Genomic DNA, 22,834 nt, shown 5'->3' on the forward strand with positions numbered 1-22,834 from the left:
TGACTGTAGCATATGATTTCCTTTAACTATCAGAAGCATGTCAAAGTTCTGTCTGTGTAGTTTGCTGAGATATAACATTAATAAAATTCATGATAACTGTATTTTGGGTTCTTTTCCCTAGCTTTTCATCTCCCAGAAAATCTTTCCATTTCAACTTTTTATTTTAATCTGGGAATTTGTTTTTAAAAATGAAAATAATACCTTTATATTTGAAGAGAGAAAAATCAAGATTCAGAGAGATAAACTGGTTTATTCAAAGTATCAGAGAAGTTGAAGTAGAGTACACATCTTAACTCTCATTCCAAACCTCTTCTCACTTAATTTTTTTGGTCTATATTTTGAATTCCTTCCTTTTAAGATTTAATGTAAGAGTTCACATCTTTTGAAATATTTTCCTGATTCTCTGCCATTGTGATGGTCAGTCTTGGCTTACCCTTCTTCTATAATCCCCTACCACAACCTTCATAACAGTATTTACTCCATTGAATCAGATCATCCCTTGAGGGGTAACAATCTACCTGGGAGGAGGTGTCACGTCTTACTTATTTTACATACTTGTCCCAAATCCCTAGCAGACTTCAGTCCACATGCTCAGAAGGCACTTAAGAAATACGAAAGCAATCAAATTAACAACATTTTAATTTTAAAATAGTTTCATGGTTAAAATTGTAACCACAATCTAAAGCAGGGTGGATACAATGCCTGTACATTTCTCCTCACATGTAAAACAAGCAAAATACTGATCACCACCACTTTTTAAATCCTGCTTCAGAGGAGGAACAATTCCAGGAAGTGCTTTCTCAGAACCGTGGTATGCCCAATAATGATTTTTCAATGCCAGAAATGCTAATTTACCTAGGCTGTATCATCAATTGTGGAAGCACTTCTCTTAGGAGTGATGTCACAGCACGGCAAGTTGGCAATTATTTGAGGAGTTATTTCAATAACTGCACAGCTCTTTGTCTGATTAATGAAACTGCCAATGGATTTACAACTCCTGTTATGGAAATGTATCATTGGAGATTTGCTGAATGGTGTGTCATAAATTCTAGACACCTGAGAAATTACGACAGATTTTGATTAGAACGGCTATTTTCATCTTCCCTTTTTCACTAAATTCACTTCTCATTAACAACTGCTACCACTGTCTGCTATAAGAGACAGGAAGATGGCTATTTGTGACAAAATATTCTGTTTGCTAACGCCGTTTGTTCTTGCACTGTCTACACTATCTACAATTCCTTGTGGACAATATTTAAGCATGCAAAAACAGATTCAAATAGGAATAATGTCAGAGAAGAAAGTTTCCTTGGAGTGTATAATGTTTCTGGTGACTGGAGGCAGGTTCAAAAAATATTGATAAACAAAGCAATAAGACTCAGCAGAATATAAGTTATAGGCCAAATACTTTATGCACTGTTAGGAAGGAGGCTTCAGGCTGAGTGTCATTAGATGCACAGGGGAAGAATTATTGTTCTATAATTCAAACCTCAAGATATCTAGAGATGATTGCAAAAGCACAAATATTTTTGTTATTTCTCTTAAAGAATATTGTATTTTTAAAGGTGTGTGTAAAAAAGGACAATTTTAATACCCCCAAAATAATCACAAACTTTTATTTCCATTAGCATGATGAAATGAACTATATTGAAAACACTTAAAATTACCAAAAGTTGAGTTAAATCTTAGATATATCATATACATTTAATCACGAGCTAACATTTATTTCAAAAGTAATCAATTCTAAATAATATTTTTCTCTCCTAATATGAAAATTCATTTTGGACTAAATAGGAGGTTATATAGATTAGTTACCAATAAGTGATTCATAAGAACAAAGTAATACATTAGGAATCCAAAGATGACCAGCCTTTACAACGTGGTCCTTTTTATACAAACCAAATAAAAACCCTCACTGGAAAGCTAAATTGTTACAAAGGAAACAAAGTGAAAGAATCCCAGTATATAGCAGTGGAAGCAGATTATCTAAAGACTAATCTGTTTCATCATATTTAACAAAGAACAAGAATAGAAGCAGATACCAGAGAAGAATCGATTTCCTCTCTTTCCACTCAAATCATACAATACGCCTCTAAAAATTATGATGCAAGCAAGAATGCATTATTATAGTGAGTGTCAGACATAGCCCTTAAATATACCGGAGACAAAAGTAGGAGGAGCCATGACTCATTTGTACTAAGGACACTAGCCCAAGACTTCCACCAAACCTCCTGTGTTAGTAGCTGAAATATTTACCAGATCCCAGATACTCCTCTATTCACCTCACACATATCAGTCCATTTGCTTCTTACAGGAGTTCTATGAGTCAAGTACTAATAGTATCTTCATTTTCTAGTTGAGGAAAGGGATGCACAAAGATTGCACAATTGATACTTTGTAGCACAGGGATTTACAGCCTCACAGTCTTGGCTTCAGAGTCCAAACAAAACAAAACAAAACAAAACAAAACAAAACAAACAAACAAAACCAGCACCACCAATAACAAGAACAAAAAACAGAGTCCATGCTCTTTCCTCTCTGATATGCAGGCTTCAACAGTAGTATTCTTCAAAAAAGCCTGTGCAGAAGCCACTCAATAATGTATCTCAATTAAATTTTCTCCAGCATCTATTTCATTCCTTTTTTTAAAAATATTTTTTATTTATTTATTCATGAGAGACACACAGAGGGAGAGAGAGAGAGAGGTGCAGAGACACAGGCAGAGGGAGAAGCAGGCTCCATATGGGGAGCCCGATGTGGGACTTGATCCCAGGACTCCAGGATCACGCCCTGGGCCGAAGGCAGGCTCTAAACCGCTGAGCCACCCAGGCATCTCATCTATTTCATTCCTTATAGTTACTGACCTCTTATAGAACTGACCTCTCCTTGATGTTCTAGAGTACTTTCCTTTATTTTTTCATTTCTCTGCCTTCCCTTATGTTATCCACCCCCCATTTTCAGATTCACATTTCGTAAAAAAAAAAAAAAATATATATATATATATATATATTTAAAGATAAAAAAGATAGCATAAAGATATATATATATATATATCTTTAGGCTTCAAGAATAGATCCCTGAGACCCTGAAAATTTCAGAATTATTCCAAGTAAGAAAATGAAACTATCCTATCATTGGTATTTGTGTGGCTTTTTGAGAACAAATTGAACAATATCTTTTTGTCACGGCCCTCAGTTGGAATATGTACTGGTTACTTAAGAAACTAGCTGAAAATAAATAACAAAAAAAAGTTAATTGGCTGAGAACTTTTCATTTTAATGTTTTGTGAACTAAAAGAGGAAAATATGAAGTTATAAAAAAGGACTGGTGATTTTTAAGGAACAACACATGTTGAAAATCCAAGGCAGCAACAAATGCAAATTATCTTTGATCATTCTATGAATGAATTTTCCGAGTATTGTGCTCAGCAATCACCACCAGTCAACATTAAGAAGAAGTCAAATCAGTATAACTAATTTGCTACTGATTTGGAATAAAATGGAATTAATAGTCCTATATATAATTAATAAAGCTAATAATGGACGAAATAAAAAGTAGCATGCAATGTAATCATATTATGTAACCTGTATATGAAAACCTTCTTCCAAAACAAACAAACAAACAAACAAAAAACACGGAAATCTAGTCAATAGAATATATCCTCCTCCTTCAATTTCTGAAGCCTAAAGAGAATGCTTAAGAGACAGAGGGGAACATGATTAATGTCCTTGTGTTGTAAATGTGACAGATCCTCTCTAATGAGACACTAGGTATAAACAAAGCAGGCTGAACCCCTTAACTACAGACCAGGGAGTGGAGAAAAATATATAGATCCTCTAAAAAGCCTCAACATCCTTAGAAACAAAGCTCTTAAAGTTTCAAAATTCCATGAGCATGGGATTCTTCTCAGCAGGTTTAGAGTCAGAGAACAGAAATAAAATAACCAAAGGAAAAATAAAGCAAACCAGCCAAACTTGCCAAGTTTACAAGTCATTGAATAAAATGAATAGTTTTTAAAAGGCCAACCAAGGGTAGTAAAATCCCTCATATAATTGTCACTAGAACCCTTGCTTGCCTTATAAGCATGCCTTCATAATGCATGGTATAAGAAATTCATACGTTCATTTATCAGGGCCTAGAGCTTCCTTGAAAGCTGCCATAAATAAAGGTAAATACACTTTTAAAAGATAAATAAGTAAAGATCTCCTCATCCGCACTAGGAGGGGTCCAGAAAATGTACTTTTCACCAGTTCTGTGAGAAATAAATTTGTGATAGGAGGCCTGGAGGCCCAGAGCCTCTGAGGAGCTCTGAGAATCCTCCTCTCTGTAGTCCAAACCTCACAGTGGGGACTGGAGTCGCTGACTTGGGAAACTCACAAGCAATAAGAGTAATTGGAAACTGAGTGGAAGGGACCATGTAGAAGCCCTGGACTGCCAAAGGCAAGGTGGGTGCAATTATCGTATAGGATAGCAAAGTCAAAGCACCAATCAGAATAAGTTGGCCCAGATAGGCCTTTGGTGTGCACTAGTTGAGCATGGTGTTCCTAGAAGTAAAATAAATAGGAAGCTTGCTAAATTCTTAACTTGATCTGTATGGGCAGAAAAGATCTAGGCTAAGTGACTAAAAGTCTAACCTGCATCATAAAAGCAGAGTCACAGTCCCTCATTCAATTCCCAGAATCGAGCCAGCTTAAAGACTCAGAACTCCTCAGATGTAAGGGATCCTGGGTGGCCTTGAGGAAGGACCTTCATATACTCCCCAAACTTTATACTGTTAATCTTTATCTTGGCCTTCCACAAAGGCACCTACCTCCTCCTGCCAGGATAACTGTGCACTCAAAGAAAGGAAATAATCATCTTTCAGGTTATCCCTAAAAAGTTCTTGGAGAGTGACTGTGAAGTGACACTTAGTTCATGAGACCCCAAACACCGCTGTGACCCATCAGTCTAGGGATGGGCTAGTGGAGGTCAAATAATCGAGAAAGTATTTGCTCAACTCCATCCCACAGTGGACCTGGTCATCCCCATCATATGGTGATTTCCCTACTTCTGGAATGTATGATTGGAATAGATATACTCAGCAGCTGTCAGAATCCCTACATTGATTCCCTGATCTGTACAATGAGGGCTATTAAGGTGAGAAAGCACAAACAGAAGCCACTAGAGCTGCTTTTACCTGGGAAAATAGAAAATCAAAAGCAATACCATATTTCTGAGGGAATTATAGAGATTAGTGCCATCATTGAAGGCTTGAAGGATGCAGACAGGGGTAGCGATTCCCACCACAGCTCTATTCAGCTTGCTTATTTCACCTGTGTCAAAAATAAATAAATTTTAGAGAGTCACAGTGGATAACCCAGATGGCAACTCCAATTGCAGGAGCTATGTCAGATATGCTTTCACTGCTTGAGCAAATTAACACTCATCTGGTATACAGCTATTGATTGACAAATTACTTTTCCTCCATTCTTGTCAATAGGGTCAACCCCACAACTATGGCTCTCTCTCCCAGCCTGCACCGATGGCCCCCTGTGGAGGTCCCTAAGATCAGGTGACAGAAGAGAAAAAAACTTGGGCCTGGTTGACAGATGGTTCTGCCTGGTATTTTGGCAGCTCCCAAAGGTGGGTAGCTGCAGCACTCTAGCTCTACTCTGGGACATCGTCGAGGGAGAGTGGTGAGGGGAAATCTTCCCTGTGTGTAGAACTTCCAGCAGTATCTGCTTGTTTACTCTGCTTAAAAGGAGAAATGGCCAGATATGTGATTGTATACTAACTCATGGGCTGTGACCAATGGTTTGGCTGGATGATTAGAGATATAGAAGAAACATGATTGAAAAATGGGTGACAAAAAATATCTGGGGAAGAGGTACATGTGTATAGCTCTCTGAATGGGAAAGAAGTAAAGATATTTGTGTCTCTGTAAGTGTTCACCAAGGGTGACCGCAGCAGATGAGGATTTTAATAAGTGAATAGCATGACCTGTTCTATCGATACCAGTCAGCCCCTTTCCTTAGCCACCCCTGTCATCAACCAATGCTCATGAACAAAATTGACATGATGGCAAGGATGAAGGTTATTTATGGGTTCATGGAATCCCACTCATTAAGGCTGGCCTAGCTATCTAGTCATTGCTGAGTACCCACTCTGCTAACAACAGAAACAATGAGTACCAAATATGGCCCTAATCTCCAGAATAATCAGCCAGCTGGTGGCATGTTGATTACATTGGACTGTTTTCATCATGGAAGGGGCAACATTTTGTTTTAACTGGAATAGACACATACTCTAGATACAGATTTGCCTTCCTTGCAGTCAATGTTTCTGTCAAAATTACCATCTATGGACTTATTGAATGCCTTATCCACCACCTTATTCCATTCTGGATTGCCTCTGATCAAGGAACTCTTCTCTCAGCAAAAGAAGTATAGCAACAGGCTCATGCTCATGAAATTTATTGCTCTTACCATGTTCCCTCACCATCTTGAAGAAGCAGCCTTGATAGAATGGTGGAATGGCCTTTGGAAGCCTCACATAGAACACCAGCTATGTACCAATACCTTGCAGGACTGGGGTAAGGTTCTCAAGGATATATCTGGTGCTAATCAGCACTCAATATACACTGCTATTTCTCTCACAGCCAGATTACCAGATGCAGGAATCAAGGAGTAAAAATGAGAGTGGCACCACTCACTATTTACCCCAAGAAACTCACTAGCAAAATTCCTATTTCTGTTCCTGTGACTTAATGCTCTGCTGGCCTAGAGGCCTCCGTTCCAAAGGGAGAATGCTTCCACCAGAAGGCGCAACAATGATTCCATTGAACTGGAAGTTAAGATTGCCATCCAGATAGATACTTTGGTTTCCTCATGCCTCTGAATCATAAAAGGCAGCAACTTGATCCAGCAACTAATGAGCCAGATCCTTCAGGAATAAAGATTTGGGTCACTGCATAGAGAACTATGTCCAGCTGAGCTGCTTACAGAAAGCAAAGGGTAGATGAATAGATGGTGGAAAGAAGTTGTTACAAATACCAGCTATGACCATATGACCAGTTACACAAACAAGAACTATAATTGTCATGAGTAATCCTCCTTACTTTCTTGTGTGTGTGTGTGTATACACACATGTAGACTAGATATATACACACATATATACATTAATAAATACATATATATCTCAGATATTTTTCTTTTCTTCCCTCTGTTATTTCTTTATCATTTAAGATATACTAACTTTGTTTTTTTTTTTTTAAGGTTTTTTGCTTATTTATTCATGAGAGACACAGTAAGAGGGAGAGAAATAAGCAGAGGGAGAAGCAGGATCCCTGTGAGGAACCTGATGCGGCACTCGATTCTAGGACCCCAGGATCATGACCTGAGCCAACAGCAGACGCTCAACCACTGAGCCACCCAGGTGCTCCAGATATATTAATATAGTATAATATTATTTAAATACTGTTGATTTTACATCACAGTATTTAAGTTATAGGATGCCAGAGACAAGAGTAAACAATACTCAAGGACTTTACCTCCTCTTTTAAAGAGAGAGTTACTTAAAATTTTCTATTGTATACAAGATATGTCACATGAGGCAGATTATGATCTTGTTATTTTCTTCATTTTGAGATTAGCTATGGTTTTAAGAGATGCATATGCATACCTGATTGGCAACAGATAGACTTGTGATAGTTAATTTTATGTGTTAACTCCACTGGATAATGGGACATACAAACATCTAGTTAAATTTCTGCGTGTGTCTGTGAGATCTCTGGAAAAGATTAGCATGTGATTTAGCAGACTGAGTAAAGCAGATGACCTTCCCCAATGTGGGTGGGCCTTGTCTAACCCATTGAGGACCTGAACAGAACAAACTGGTGGAGGAATGTTGAAATCATGCTCTGGCAGACTGACTGGGCTGGAATATTAATCTTCTGCACTAGGCACTCACTCCTGGGTCTCAAGCCATCAGACTCAGACTGGAATCTATAACATTAGCTCTCTGGCTGTCAGACCTTGGAACCATACCATCGGCTTTTCTGACTTTCCAGCTTGCAGACAGCAGATCATGGGATTTCTCGGCCTCCATAATTGTGACCCAATTCCTTACAATAAATCTCATTCTAGACATGTATTTCTCCTATTTGGTTCTATTTCTCCAGATAATTCTGAATAGAACACCTTGTGTACTCTATACACAGTCTATCTCTTGCTATATGTCTTTACATGCAATTAAATGTTACTTATTTTTGCTTGAGCTATTTCTAAGCACAACAAAAAGTTTAGGGGACAAATCTAGTCTATGTTCTGATATATATCTAAATGGAGCCATTTAAAAACTTTTTTTTTATTATTATTATAGCACTCTTAAGAAAGTCCTTGATTGCTACAAAGCACTCGTGATTATAACATTTAGTATGCTTTTAGAATGTCCTGTCACATCATTAATTCAAACCTCAAGATTTCATAAGACTGGAAATTATTTACATCAGACTTTTACAAAATCTTCTCAGGGAAGGACAAGATGTGACCTAATAAATTATCTTCAATATGAGAGATAGGCACTGTCTCAAATAACTCTTTTAAGAAATGAACCCATGTAAAAAATATTCCTGTATTCTTTTTTTAGACAAGTCTTAGATTCTTAAGTGGTTTCTTGCTTTGTGTTCCATTTCCTTTGATTACTTCTACAGGAAATTGACATACAATGCTGGAAGCTGGAAATCGTCCTCACTTCAGATGACCCCGATAGCAACCAAGTGTCCCTTTTCTGGACTACAGATACTAATGCTCAAAGTGCAAAAAGATATATGAGAATCTGTTTTTTAAAAAGTCAATCTGTAGATCAGTTCAATTTGTTAGCTCCCACAAGCCAAAAACAAAGCAAAACAAAACAAAACCAAAAACAAACCAAAAAAACCCAGCAATCTAAATTGGAAATGGTCTCTAAATATTCCATTGTTCTTCCCTTTTCTTTGAACACTCTTCATGATCTCCACATGAATACATCTCAGTTCTATCCTTCAAGTCTCAGATTAAATATGGTCTCCTCAGATAGGACTTACATGAACCCTAGACCAAAACTGTGTTTATTCTTTCTATTATATTCTTTATCCTAATTCACTCATTATAGCATTTATATGTCTGCAGGAATTACACAAAGTCAGATAACTGAAAGGATTCAAAAGATTCTGTAGGGTATGTTAATAGAAAACTTCAATAAACAGAATATATAGCACAGCAGGCCTAGAAGTATGAAGAGCATCACATGCTCAGTTAACCCTTGGAGCAACAATCCAGGGAAGAGGCCCTGAGAGGCATTGAATGCAGGGTCTTGGGTCATTTGAGCATGGAGTACTGGAGTCCTAGATATCCAAAGCTTGATCTTCTCTGTATTATGTATATCATTCCATATGCTTGGCCTTGTATTCTCCTCACTCTTTTGAGAGGGACAGAGACAAAGGACAACCTGAATGTGGTTCTCAAAACACAGGAGTAGAGCTGAGGCCATAGATGCCCAGGTGTATCGCCACTACTATAGCTTGTATTTTAATATGACCAGCCTACATAGCAACAGGGACTGTGATGGTTTTCTGCACAATCACAAACCCAGTGTCCGGCATGTTTTATAGTAGGCATCCAATGAATGTTGAACAGTGGATGGATAGATGGATGGTTGGATGAACAAATGACAGAGGCACAATAAGCTCTGAGAGTATAAATCTATATCATTCCTGCCATTTTTGAATATGACATTGGAGTAAAGAATATACTAAGAAATAGGAAGACTATAGATTAACATGTAAGTTCAGTTCTTCTAAACAAACTGCTATTATTAATAGAGATATTTATGTTCAAAGATTAAAATATGGATTCACATCAGCTGTATGACTTGAGAACTTAGTTGTATAATTCATCCGGCAGTGACAAACCTAATGAATTAATGATATAACTCTAATATTAGAGATACGACTTAGAATTTCAAGGCATGTTTTATTTAAAATTTGATGCACTGTGCAAATAAATCTTTAAAATATACTCCTAAATCAAACTGTAAATAAAAATGTAAAGAATAGCTGTCTGTAGAAGTGAGGAAGGAAGATGATTAAATCACCATGGGTACTCAACTTGCATGGAAAAGAGGAAACTTGAAATGAGAAGGACAGAGAAAGACTAACAAGAGAGGAAGTAAAAAAGAGAAATCTATCATAGTTTCATGCCACCACCATCAATATTTATTGTGCTTAGCCCCTCTGTACTTTGCGTTATGCTAGACACTGTGAGACACCGTTCTAGCTGAATCATCTGGACCTGGAAATAGGCCAGACAGCAGAGAACTTGGTTGTCCAAAAACATTACTTTGGCTATTTATAAGGAATTGAAAAACACACATACACATCTAGGCTAGATACTATTGCAAAGCAAAAAGCTGACGGAAGCAATGATTCAGACATTTCAGGTTTTCTAAAAAAAATCTGGTAATTATTGTTGCTCTCTATTCTGTCCATTCCCATCTTCCTCTCACATTTTATTCTTCTTGGGATACAGTCACTACCTCTTATAACTACCACTTTTAGAGAATAAAATTTCAACATTCCAAAATTAAGATCAATGTTTTCTCTGCTGACATCTTCCTTCTGAGTTTGCTTATCCTCATCAATCACAATTTCATTTTAAATTACTTGCAAATGCCACAAGCTTGACACAATAGCCTTAGTACATATAATGGAAGATAGTTTGTTTCTTCGCTTTTCTTCTTCTTACTTAGTTTTCTTCACTTGGCTTCCTTGATTAAGCTTCAAGATTAAAGGAATATAAAGTAGAATTTATCTTCATGAAATATGTTACTTCATTATTTTTCTGGTAATTTAAACTCATCTGTTAACAAATAATCTTTTGAAAACACAGACTGAGATTTTTAAATCATCAAGAAGATTGGTTTCCAATTTAGAACTACATAATTTTTCTTAAAAAAAATATATTACCACTTCTAAGTCTAGACATATCTAGGTAAGATTGAGAAGTCCAATTAACATCTCTTTTCTATACTGCCACCACCCTATTGGTTAAAATCTTTGTATCTAAAACCACAACTTGCCTATCCAGTTCTGCAAGGTCTAACAGATCCCTCTGACCCCAAAGTCCCTTTCTCCCTTTCCCACCTTCATTGTATTCTTTGCCCATATCATCACTTTAATAATGAATATTGATTCATGAGTGACTTCGTTTTACTTTTGCAGTTTTTTTCAAATACTGTTCTCACATGTGTATTACTTCTCCTATTATAATGTAAGTATTGTTTTGCAAAAAAAAAAGTATTGTTTTGCTACATCTTGGTAGGGAGCTTACCTCCTATTTCTTAATCAAAGAGCTGTAGACACAGTAGCAAATCAGAAATTTAAAATCATTGTATTTTCCTTATACATTGGGATAACGATTTGCATTTTGAAGACTGATTTTACATAACCTAGTTTATTTAGTCCCTATAACAACCCTTTATTTTTTTAAAGATTTCGTTTTTTAAAGATTTTGTCTCAGGAGAGACACAGAGAGAGGTAGAGTTAGAGGCAGGCTCCTTGTGGGGAGCCTGATGTGGGACTCATCCCAGGACCCTGGGATCACGACCTAAGCCAAAGGCAGATGCTCAACTACTGAGCCACCCAGGTGCCCCTCTATAACAACCCTTTAAATGTTTGGTCACACAGTAGAGGTGATTAGAAAAAAGAATCCTAGAAAGACTGGGTTACACAGCAAGTGAAAGGACAAAGAACAATACAAAGCCATGACTCCAAGGGCAGAGACCTTTCTACTTTATTAGAGAAAACACAGAACTACACCGTTCTAATATTGGGATTGAATGCAAAAGTAACATGCTGGAATGAAGTTCGGCCAACAATGCACAGGTGCACACCCCCTGAGAAGATGCAAATAGCACATCCAGAGAAGGGGTAGCAGCTGTGCCTCTATTATGCACTCATTTTTGCAAGTTGCATCTACATCTGTGCTAACTCTAAGGTCGTTTTATTAATACATTTGGTGATATATACGTAATGCATAAATCTCATAAAACACAAACGAGCAAACAAGAGAAAAACCACACCAGGGGGGGAAAACCCTGGTGACACTGACAGTGCATGGTATATATACCCACACAAATTTTATTTATTATCTTCTGTGCATCTCTTCTAATAGCTATGAAGATGGATATACTTATTATGAGAAAGGCTACACGTGTATCTGGAGGTGGGAAAGTATGGAAGCCACATAAACACTGCACAATTTATAAAGATGAAAAGCTAATTTTTCATTGATGCACGTGGCAGAATTGAATGGTCATCAGTGTTTTCTTTCTGTGCGGCAGAGGCTACTACTACTCTCTTCATTTAACAGATAATAAAATTGTTTTTCCTCAGGTAATAAACAAAACTAATGGCACGAGTAGGAAGGAGTCTGGGCCATTTAACTGCCTGCCGTCTATTTCTACTATAAAATAAAATTCCATTTTTTTGGAGAGTAGTATCCTGACTCAAAGGCATCCTAATCACTTATACACATGGATGTCTTTCTTTTTATGCAAGTCTGATTGGTGTCAAGTCAAGTAAATAAACACTAAAAACATTGGCTACTGCTTCTGGCTTGATTGATAAAAGGCTATTTCACTAAGGCTAAAGCTTTTCTTATTTTTCCATAATTCAACCTTATGTGTCTGAATAAAAGAAATGCATTCATTTGATGGCCCTTAAAATATTGGAGATTTAACTCTCGCTTGGAAAACACTTAGCCTATGAATTCACAGAATGTTCTTTTTAAAAATGCCTTTGATTAAAGATAATACATAATGATGAATGGATGTTAAATTTCTGCTAAATGTTTCATTAACTTTGTATTACTATTAAGCTAATGTCAGCAATCATGTTAAGGTCCTGCCTGATTATCCATCAAAATGCTATAAGCCACTTCTACGTTGCTGAGTCCCCAGAGTCATTCTTTACTGGATTCATTATATCATTCTCTATTCCATGTTTGGCTTTTATATGGTAAGTAATTTCTCTAAATGTTAGATTTATTTATTGTATTTAGCACCAGTCCATTTATTTATTTTTTTTTAATTCTGTGATTTTGAATCATCCAATTGACTCAAGCTTCCTATCTCAATACTCTAATTCTACTTTTGATGTCATGTGAAAGCCACTTGTAAATATCAAAGCAGAGGTTAAATGACTCAGCAGAACAAAGCTCTTAAAGATCTTGTGTATTAAGTAGATCAATTTTAAGATGGGATCCCTGGGTGGCTCAGCGGTTTAGCACCTGCCTTTGGCCCGGGGCATAATCCTGAAGACCTGGAATCGAGTCCCACATTGGGCTCCCTGTATGGAGCCTGCCTCTCTCTCTCTCTCTCTCTCATGACTAAATAAATAAATAAAATCTTTAAAAAAAATTTAAGCTAAGACTTTTTAAAGTAATCTGTGCATATTGCATCAAAATTAATAAAATACAGAAAAGCAGAGAAAAAAATGACTCATGTACCAGTGATACATGGTATCACAGTGGTACATGATATGTCTACTCTACGTATTTACAGTCTTTTACTTACCTCTATATATTTCTATCTATATATAACATACTTGTGCTATAGTTTTATTTTTTATAATTAGTGATTTTTATAATTCATTATATACATAACATTCTACATACTACATTGTATTTTTCTTTCTTTTTTTTTTACTTAATCACAAATATTTCCCCATTTCAATAAGCATTCTTCTGCACTATCATATATACCATTTTCTTATTGGCCTCTTTGTTACCTATTCCTCCAACATACCAAGCATATTCCAATTTCAGAATTTTCAATTTACCATTCGTTCAGCCTGGGATTCTATTTCCCACAAACATCATCTCATGGTTTCTTGCGTCATTCGGTTCTCTCTCACATATTACCCTTCAAAAAAGCCTTCCTGGAGAACTCCTTAACAATGTCTTCCTGTATGCATTCTTATTCCATCCTTCACTCTGACACCAAACACCACCTGACATGATATATTGTTTATATTCTATCATATAGCATATATTTTTATTGATTTGTTTCCTATCTCACGTGCCAGAATATAAGCTTCACAAAGGCATAGGTGGGTTTTTTGGATTTTTTTTTTAAGCTTTTATTTATTTATTCATGAGAGACACACAGAGAGAGGCAGAGACACAGGCAGAGGGAGAAGCAGGCTCCATGCAGGGAGCCTGACGTGGAACTCGATCCCGGGTCTCCAAGATCACACCCTGGGCTGAAGGTGGCGCTAAACCGCTGAGCCACCCAGGCTGCCAAAGGCATAGGTTTTGTATGCTTTGCTTACTACTCTTTCCCCAATGTCTAAAACAGTTTATAGTACTGAAAATGATCTTTCAACAGCAATAAATGAAGATTAATCCAATACATGGTTTTTCAGTGATTCTTTTAAGTAGTCAAGAAAAATTAGTTTCCTGTAGAATTTTCCCAAGTATCCTTTGATGGAAAGTAGGAGGCATTCCGACCTGAAATCAGCCAACCAATCCCTGCAACTTAACTGTGCTTGTACACTTACACTTGTACCATTGTGACTAAGAAGGGTTAAGTACATCTGTCACAGACAATGAAAATTTAAGAGGTTTCACTTGTACCATTGTGACTAAGAAGGGTTAAGTACATCTGTCACAGACAATGAAAATTTAAGAGGTTTCCCTTGTGTAGTTTATTGTTCTCTGATAACTTGCTGGAGGATTAACAGTAAATTTATTTTTTAACTATATTGATAGTTGCTATTTAGTATAGGCTGCTAGGTTCAATTCCAGTTTCCATATATCCTTGTGTTTTATTATGTGCAAGTCTTCCAATATTTTTGAAAGGACAGATACTATAGATTGTTGTTTTTAACAGTTATGGTTATATTTATCTATTTATGTTCTTTTTTGAATAACCCACAAATTAGAATAATAGGCAACTCTCCACAAATATTTAGTCATTTGTTCATTACTTGTTAATTGCCCAAATTGTAGGTTCCACTAACCCAGTAAACATGAAAGTAACAGAAGGTAGGCGACTGTATTTCAGTAGAAGTTTTCACGGAAGTTTTAGTTGAGTTGTAAAAAATATCTTGTTAAGATATATGTCTCCCTACACTAAACCATAATATTCAATACAGCAGGAAATCTTCCATCCATTATCCCTCATAATGCACATTTTTTGAAATTATCGCTCTAAAATAAGGGCAGGAGGCAATATCTTTTAACTACTAAAATGAGGAATAAGGCCATATAATGTAAAGCTCAAGGTTTCTGGAGGCAGACACCTTGGGTTCAAATCCCACATTTCTATATGTCTATTATTCATAAATAATAATTTTACTTAATTTTGAACAAGTTATTCAACCACCGTTCTATATCAGTTTACTCATCTATAAAATGAGAATATTAATACTATCGTCCTTATAAGACACTGTGAAGATGAGTTAAAATAAATAAAACACTTAGAATAAAAGTACTTAGATTAAAATACATAAAATACTGTGCCTCAGACATAAGTTTGCTACTATATTTAGATAGTAAGTACTAGTTATTATTTAAAATAGGTGACAGATATGCCTTGTGCCCTCAAAATAACCTTAATAATTACAAAAATTCTTGTTTACCATTATGTATCTATACAAAAAATGATTACATTGAAAATATTTGTGAACTCTTCATCTGTGTATCTCTAGTGCCAATAAAAAATGTAAAGAAAAAATATGTCAATTGGTTTGAAAGCTGGAATTATTATTTTTTTTGAAAGCTGGAATTAAAAGGAGAGAGAAATATAGTAAGAACCAAGTGAATAGGAGTTGTAGAGGAAGATTCATGCTGTTTGTGGAGCTCCCATCCCCTTCCCTGTTCCTGCCTTATTCCTCCAACCTCCACTCTCATCTGCCTCCCCACGACCTCCTCCTTCCCTATCCCTGCCTCTCTCTCATCTTCTCCCTTCTTCTATGTTGAATCATTGTTTTCACATGGCATGCTAATCTGGGATGGGACGATTCTAAAACTTCAATGAAGTCCACCTGGAATTTTTATATTTGCTTCACTCAAAGTTCAACTATGACTATCTCTTCCCCCGTTTTCTACTGAAAAATAGACATGTCAATACATAAGTCACATACCAGATCAAGTCTCCATCAATCCTCTCTGCCATTTTGGGTTTTTAACTATACGGGAAAAAAAAACAGTAAATAACAAGTTAAAGGAGCTGATTTATATTCTCTACTTTTATGCCTCCATTGTATTTGAATCACCATTCTTGTTTATTGAGCGGATTTGAGACACCAAGACAAAGAACTAATACTCATATTTCATTAATCCAAAGACATTGTGACAAAGCTCCACAAGTGGCCCCTTGATCATTGCTAGAAACAGTCTCATAAGGTAACCAGTCTAGTAATATAAAAACAACAAGAATACACCTAAGCATCTTATATTTTCAATGTTTTTATTGGTGAATGTGTATAAATATCTCAATTCATCAAAGCAGGCAGGAAATTGTGCCCCAGATGTGACAATTCCATTGGGTAATGAAAACTGAATGGTTCTGGGGCACCTGGTGGTGCAGTGGGCTAAGTGTCTGACTCTTGGTTTCGGTTCATGTGATGGATCTCAGGGTCCTGAAATCCAACCCTGTATCAGACTCTGCACTAGGTGTGGAGCCTGCTTAAGAGTCGCTCTCTGGGACGTCTGGGTGGCTCAGTCATTAAGCATCTGCCTTCCGCTCTGGGCGTGATCCTGGAATTCTGGGATTGAGTCCCACATGCGGCTCCCTGCATGGAGCCTGCTTCTCCCTCTGCCTATGTCTCTGCCTCTCTATCTCTCTGTGTCTCTCATGAATACATAAATAAATTCTTACCAAAAAAGTCTCTCTCTATCCCTTTGCTGCTTCACTTCCCCACCTATGCACATGCTATCTCACTCTCTCTACAAACAAACAAACAAACAAACAAAACAAAACAAAAATCTGAATGGTTCTAAGCAGACTCAGCAATGAAGACAGAATGAATCTAGGGATATTGTATATTAATCTTCCTGGAGAGGAATTTTCCAAATAAAGGAAATATGTTTGGAAAATTGCTCTCCCTAAAAAAATTTGAGAAAGTAACATGTAACAAATATTTATTTTTATGGGTGCCTGGGTGGCTCAGTGGTTGAGTGTCTGTTCTTGGCTTAGGTCATGATCCTAGGGTTCTGGGATTGAGTCTCGCATCATGCTTCCCACAGGGAGCCTGTCTCTCCCTCTGTCTATGTCTCTGCTTCTCTCTGTGTCTGTCAGGAATAAATAAATAAAATCTTTAAAAGATATTTATTTTTGTTTAAAACATGATTTGTATTCTATTTTATTTTATTATGGAATATTGACAAGAAATAATGATAAGGAAATTGTTGATGAGAAACTGAAAATTAAGGTGCCAGTGAGAAATAAAAATGAGAGTTTTAAAAAGGTTTCTTTGTAAAATATCCAACAATGGCATGATATGTAAATGTTAATTAACAGACCTCAAGAAATATGCATTTATTGTCTTGCCTTGAAGAACAGGATTACTTGGTTGGTTGGTTGTAGGTATGAAGATGTTTATCATGCATTTTTATTTCATAATTTTCTTTTTGTATAGTCAGTTGTGCTTAAAAGAGAATTTCAGTATATTGCAAGCTTGACTGAGTAATATTTAGAAAAATCTGAACATGTCTGTTACATTGGTAGGATAGGTACTCCAAAAGCCTGTTTACATGAAAATTCCTGAGTATCCTTAAAGAAGAAACAAAAGTCAGAACACTGCAAACCCAATGCCATGAAGAAAAGGGGGGGAAAAGAGTTGGGTGGGTGAACAGTTCTGTTAGTCATATCTTGTGTCCTGGCCAAACCAATATCGGTCTCTTCTTTTGGTCCTACAAATTGTAGGATCTGTCAATCAAGTGAGCATACAAATAAAAATGACCCTGAAAGAACCCAGACACCTAAAACTGTATAGAAAAATGTTTTGCTTTGGGCCATATCTAACAGATCACAACACAAAGGGAGAAATATATCCTTCCCCACTTTGCAGTAGACCACATAGAGCTTTGATTCATTGAAAACTTCGGTGCAAAGAGTTGGTGAGTAAATGCCAACAGGCCCTGGCAAGAAACAAACTGTATTCCAAAGAACTGGAATTGGTTAATGCATTTGGGAGATTACACACACACACTCACACATATAAACTAGAGCATTGGAGGCTAATTTGGTTGAAGGTCAAGATCTTAAAGCATATACACTATCTTTTCTCTTAGTTGTTTATAACTACGTGTCTATCTCAGAGTTTTGTTTCCATATCATGGAGAAGATAGGAAGCCCAGCACCACTGGTTTGCATTTGAACTCATTTTGTTTGAGAAGTGAGAACTATAAATTAATAGAACCATTTTCATGAAATACTTTGTGAGACTCTAGGGATCATAAAAGATCTTTAAGAGATGGATGAAAGCATAGCAGAGTACGGATCCTGGTAAGCCCTTGGCCACTGAAGACATCTGGAATTCCCATCAATGTCCACCAACTCCAAACACCTGAATTCAGTGATGAAAGCGTCCTGCAGCAGATGCTGGTACCATTCATCATGGAACTAAACCATGAGTTTACACAAAAAGCTTTCTTTTTGTGTAAAAGGTCATATAGAGCAAATATTTGAGGCTGTGTCAGCCATATGGTCTCTGTCACATCTCCTCTGCCACTGTAGTATGAAAGCAGCCACAGATAATATGCAGCTTTGTTATGATAAAACTTTACTTACAAAATCAGTGCATAATTTGCTAACCCCTGAGCTAACTCCCCATCTGGGACAGGATCTGGAAAAGCCAAAGAAAGATCTAACAGGTGTCACAATTGTCAAGTACCCCATTGCTACTCCAAGGCAAGCAGATGAATTAGTAGATAAGCAACCACGTTCATGGGCTGCAACAATACCTGAAGCCTTGTTCCAATCCTTGAACTTAAAGAAAACAAGGTAGCTGTTGTGCCACTTTCAAAGGTAATGAAGAGTACTAGAAATGGCAAATATGTATGTAAATATAAAATACAAGTTTTCTTCTTTTTTCAACATATCTCAATGATAACTGTATGGTTTCCTCTCATAATAAAATATTATATAGTAGTATAGTAGCACTACACTATATAATATAGTACTCTGTTAGTATAATAAACTATATTAAGTTTTAAATGTTTCTTCTTGGGTGCCTGGGTGGCTCAGTTGGTTGGGCATCTGCTTTTGGTTCAGGTCTTGATTCTGGGGTCCTGGAATCAAGCCCTGCATCAGGTTCCCAGCTCAGCGGGGAGTCTGTGTCTCCTTTTCCCTTTGCACTGCATTCCCTACCTCCACCTCCCCAGCTCATGCTCTCTCTCAAATAAATAAATAAAATCTTTTTTTAAAAAAGTAAATGTTTCTTCTTCATTCTTTTATTTTTTATTTTAATTTTTTATTTTATTTTATTTATTTATGATAGGCACACAGTGAGAGAGAGAGAGAGGCAGAGACATAGGCAGAGGGAGAAGCAGGCTCCATGCACCTGGAGCCCGATGTGGGATTCGATCCCGGGTCTCCAGGATTGCGCCCTAGGCCAAAGGCAGGCACTAAACCGCTGCGCCACCCAGGGATCCCTTCTTCATTCTTTTAAATAAAGTACACTTGTTGAAATTCAAATCTTAAACCTACTCTGATTTCTGGCCCTTTATTGGTCAAGCTCTGTTACTGCTCTTAATATTTCTAGATTCAATATTCTAATATTTTGTGAGAATTTTTGGATACATTTTCATAGAGGAAGGATATTAAACTTAATTATTTTTTCTTGTGATGTCTTTGTTAGGTTCTGGTTTCAGGGCAGTGCTGATCTCAGAATAACTTGGGAAACAGTCCCTCCTTTTCTACTTTCTGAAAATGTTTATGTAACTATTGATTCCTTAAATGTTGGATAAATTAACCACTGATGCCATCTGGACATGGAGTTCTCTTTGTAGGAACATTTTCTATCACTGATTCAATTACTTTGGTAGGAAAATTAATAATCTGTATTTTTTCTTGAGAGAGCCTTCATGTTTTAGTCACTCAAGGAATTCACCCATTCAATCAAAGATGTCAATTTTATTTGTATAAAATTTTTCATAATCCTTCCTTATTCTTCTCTTCTCTAAAAAATCTGTCATGTGACTTCTCTCATTGTTAATGTTCATAATTCATTCTCTCTTTCTCCAGGACTGAAGATAGCAGTGGTGGAAGAGAAGCAATGTGATGACAGGAGCAGAGACTAGAGTGAGGCAGCCCTGAGCCAAGGAATACTGGCAGCTACCAGAAGCTGGAAGAAGCAAGGGCAGCGTCTTTCCCAGGGCCCCAGAAAGAAACAGCTATGCCAACGCCTTGATTTCAGCCTCGTAAGACTCATGTCGGGACTTCTGGCTTCCAGAACTGTATGAAAATAAGCATCTGTTATTTTATCAAGTGAAGCTTGGTACTCTAACATCTAGCACTTCTGTTTGCAGATTTTCTTTGTCATTTGTGATCTCTTAGCCTGCTACCCTGGATCTTAAGCTTTTGTTTGTTTTTTTTTTAATAATTGTAGCATACAGTTAATGGTACAGATTCTAGAATCAGTCTAGGTAAAAATATACTTTCAACACTTTTTAGTTTGATTTAGTTTAGTTTAATCTTGACCAAAAGGCTTGATTTCTTTATGCCTCAGTTTTCTAATCTGTAGAATGGTTATAATAATGATACTCAGCCCATAAGGTTGTTGTGAGGAATAAAAGACTCTACACAAAGAAAATACTTGAACCAGTGTTTGACTCACCATAAGTACTCTGTGTTAACTCTTAGCACCTACATTTCAAAAAACAAACAAAAAAACCCCAATTCCTTTGCGAGCCCCCATCGCACCAAAGCCAACCTAGTTCAATTAACACCAGTTACCCTATCTGACCAGAATATTAAAACAGATAGATGGAAGAAAACATAATTCTTTATACTTTGATTATCATGAATTTAGTTAACAATTTATTTTTAACATGCAAAGTCTGTAACCTCGGGTATTTTCAAGGTCACTTTCTACCATTAATCCTTCATAACAAAAATGCACTGACTATCACATAGGCAATAACATAGCAGTAGGGTTGCCCTGCTGCCAAGTCTGTGGAGCAGCATTAAGAAGGACAAAACAATGAGCTGTGGTGTGCACAGGGTGTGCAGCTAAAAAAGGTGGGCTGCTGATGGGTTCACAAAAAGATGAGGACCCATCATTGTCTTATTCATACATGGAGCCTTCTATCCAGATACTGTCAGCATGAACAGAGCCCATTGTTTCTCTTGCTCGGCATGATCTATATACATAACACGTGAATTAGCTCCTATTTTCTTCAAAAACTGTCAATTCATCGGAATTAGAGCCATTGTTACTTTAAGTTAAAAAAAATCAATTTGAACATGTTTTCCTGCATCACAAGCTTGAATTATTCATTTTATGTTTGGCTTCTTCAGAATCTTCTCTTTGTGTAACTTTTAGAACGTGAGTTTATAAATGAATATTGAGAAATGAAACCACAAAAGTGAAAATATTAACAGATCAGTGTGTACAAGAACTGCCAGTTGCCTGTAATCACAAGAAAGCTACAAAGAAATGTGAAGTTATTGTTGTTTTTCATCTTATTTTTAAATTGCTTTGTAAACAATATGTAAATGTGCTAAGATTCCATTAGAAATGTTTTGCAGGGAGAAGGTATTCCAATGTGGAGGATATAGCCAGAATTTATCTCTTGAAAATATGAATTTCATACAGCTCAGGGGCCATACTGTCACAGTTCACACCAATTTTGCTCCCTTAGACAGGCTTATTTCTGTCTGGATTTGCTAGAAGGTATGTCAGCACAACAAGAAAAAAAGAAAAGGAAAAGAATGAAAAGCAAAGCAAAAGAAGGAAGCAGTTATTTATAATCCCCATTGTCTTCTCAGGAGAATAGATATCAATAATGGGAGGTTCCATTGTTTTCTGGGAGTGCAATGGGTGAAATGATGCAAGATTTTGGACAGCAGAGGTAGGATTGCCATAAGAAATAAAGGCCTAGAATTATGAAACGAGATCCAGTAGAAATTTAAGAGACACAGGCTTTGAGCAGATCAGAAATGTCTAATGGGGATATTTTTAAGTACTCGGCTATGTGATGTGAAATGTAAACTATCTTCTTCATCTCCCTCCCCAAACTTCTATAAAATATAAAACAATTACTTATGTTTTGTGGATTGGATTTGCAACAGTGAGCTTGTCCTTCCTGAAGATCAATGTGAAAGAAAAAAGTTGAAAACAAAAACGGAGGCTGCCAGAGGAGCCTGCCACATGGAGGTTATACTAACAAAAGACAAGACACAGAGAATCTGAAATGAAGGGGCGGGGCATAATACAGAGCTTCTTCCCATATTGTGGTATTCTGTATCAGTAAACTCTAATATTTTTCGAGAAATGGGCCTTTCTTCCACAACATGAAATTTTATCTTTTTTTTTTTTAAATCAGACATTAGTAATTGCTTAAGCAGGGAACACAATTTACATGAAATAGGACACGTTGTAATTCAATAGATGTTAGGAAATGCCACTGAACACATAAGAAACCTAGAATGTTGTGCAAAGAGTGAGTGAATACACAGCTGGTGTATTTGAATGTTTGGCTGTTTTCCTGTGATCACTGTTGGCAGCTAAAGACAGGAGGATGTAGGACTCCAGGAAAAAGTGCTAAGATGGCAAGTTTTCTTTTTAGTCCAGAGCCAAAATTGTTTG

At 36.7% G+C, this 22,834-nt stretch overlaps 1 long non-coding RNA gene across 1 annotated transcript in view; it reads left to right on the forward strand.

The window, feature by feature from the left end:
- LOC144321644 (uncharacterized) overlaps nucleotides 1–20,838 on the forward strand; it is a 118,265-nt gene extending 97,427 nt beyond the window's left edge. The window contains exons 2-3 of the long non-coding RNA XR_013387236.1: nucleotides 5,480–5,622; nucleotides 20,269–20,838. This is a non-coding gene — a long non-coding RNA (uncharacterized LOC144321644). The remainder of the gene's footprint in view (nucleotides 1–5,479; nucleotides 5,623–20,268) is intronic.
- The last annotated feature ends 1,996 nt before the right edge of the window (nucleotides 20,839–22,834 follow it).

The sequence above is a fragment of the Canis aureus genome, chromosome 10, assembly GCF_053574225.1.
Source record: "Canis aureus isolate CA01 chromosome 10, VMU_Caureus_v.1.0, whole genome shotgun sequence".
NCBI classification, from domain to species: Eukaryota; Metazoa; Chordata; class Mammalia; order Carnivora; family Canidae; genus Canis; species Canis aureus.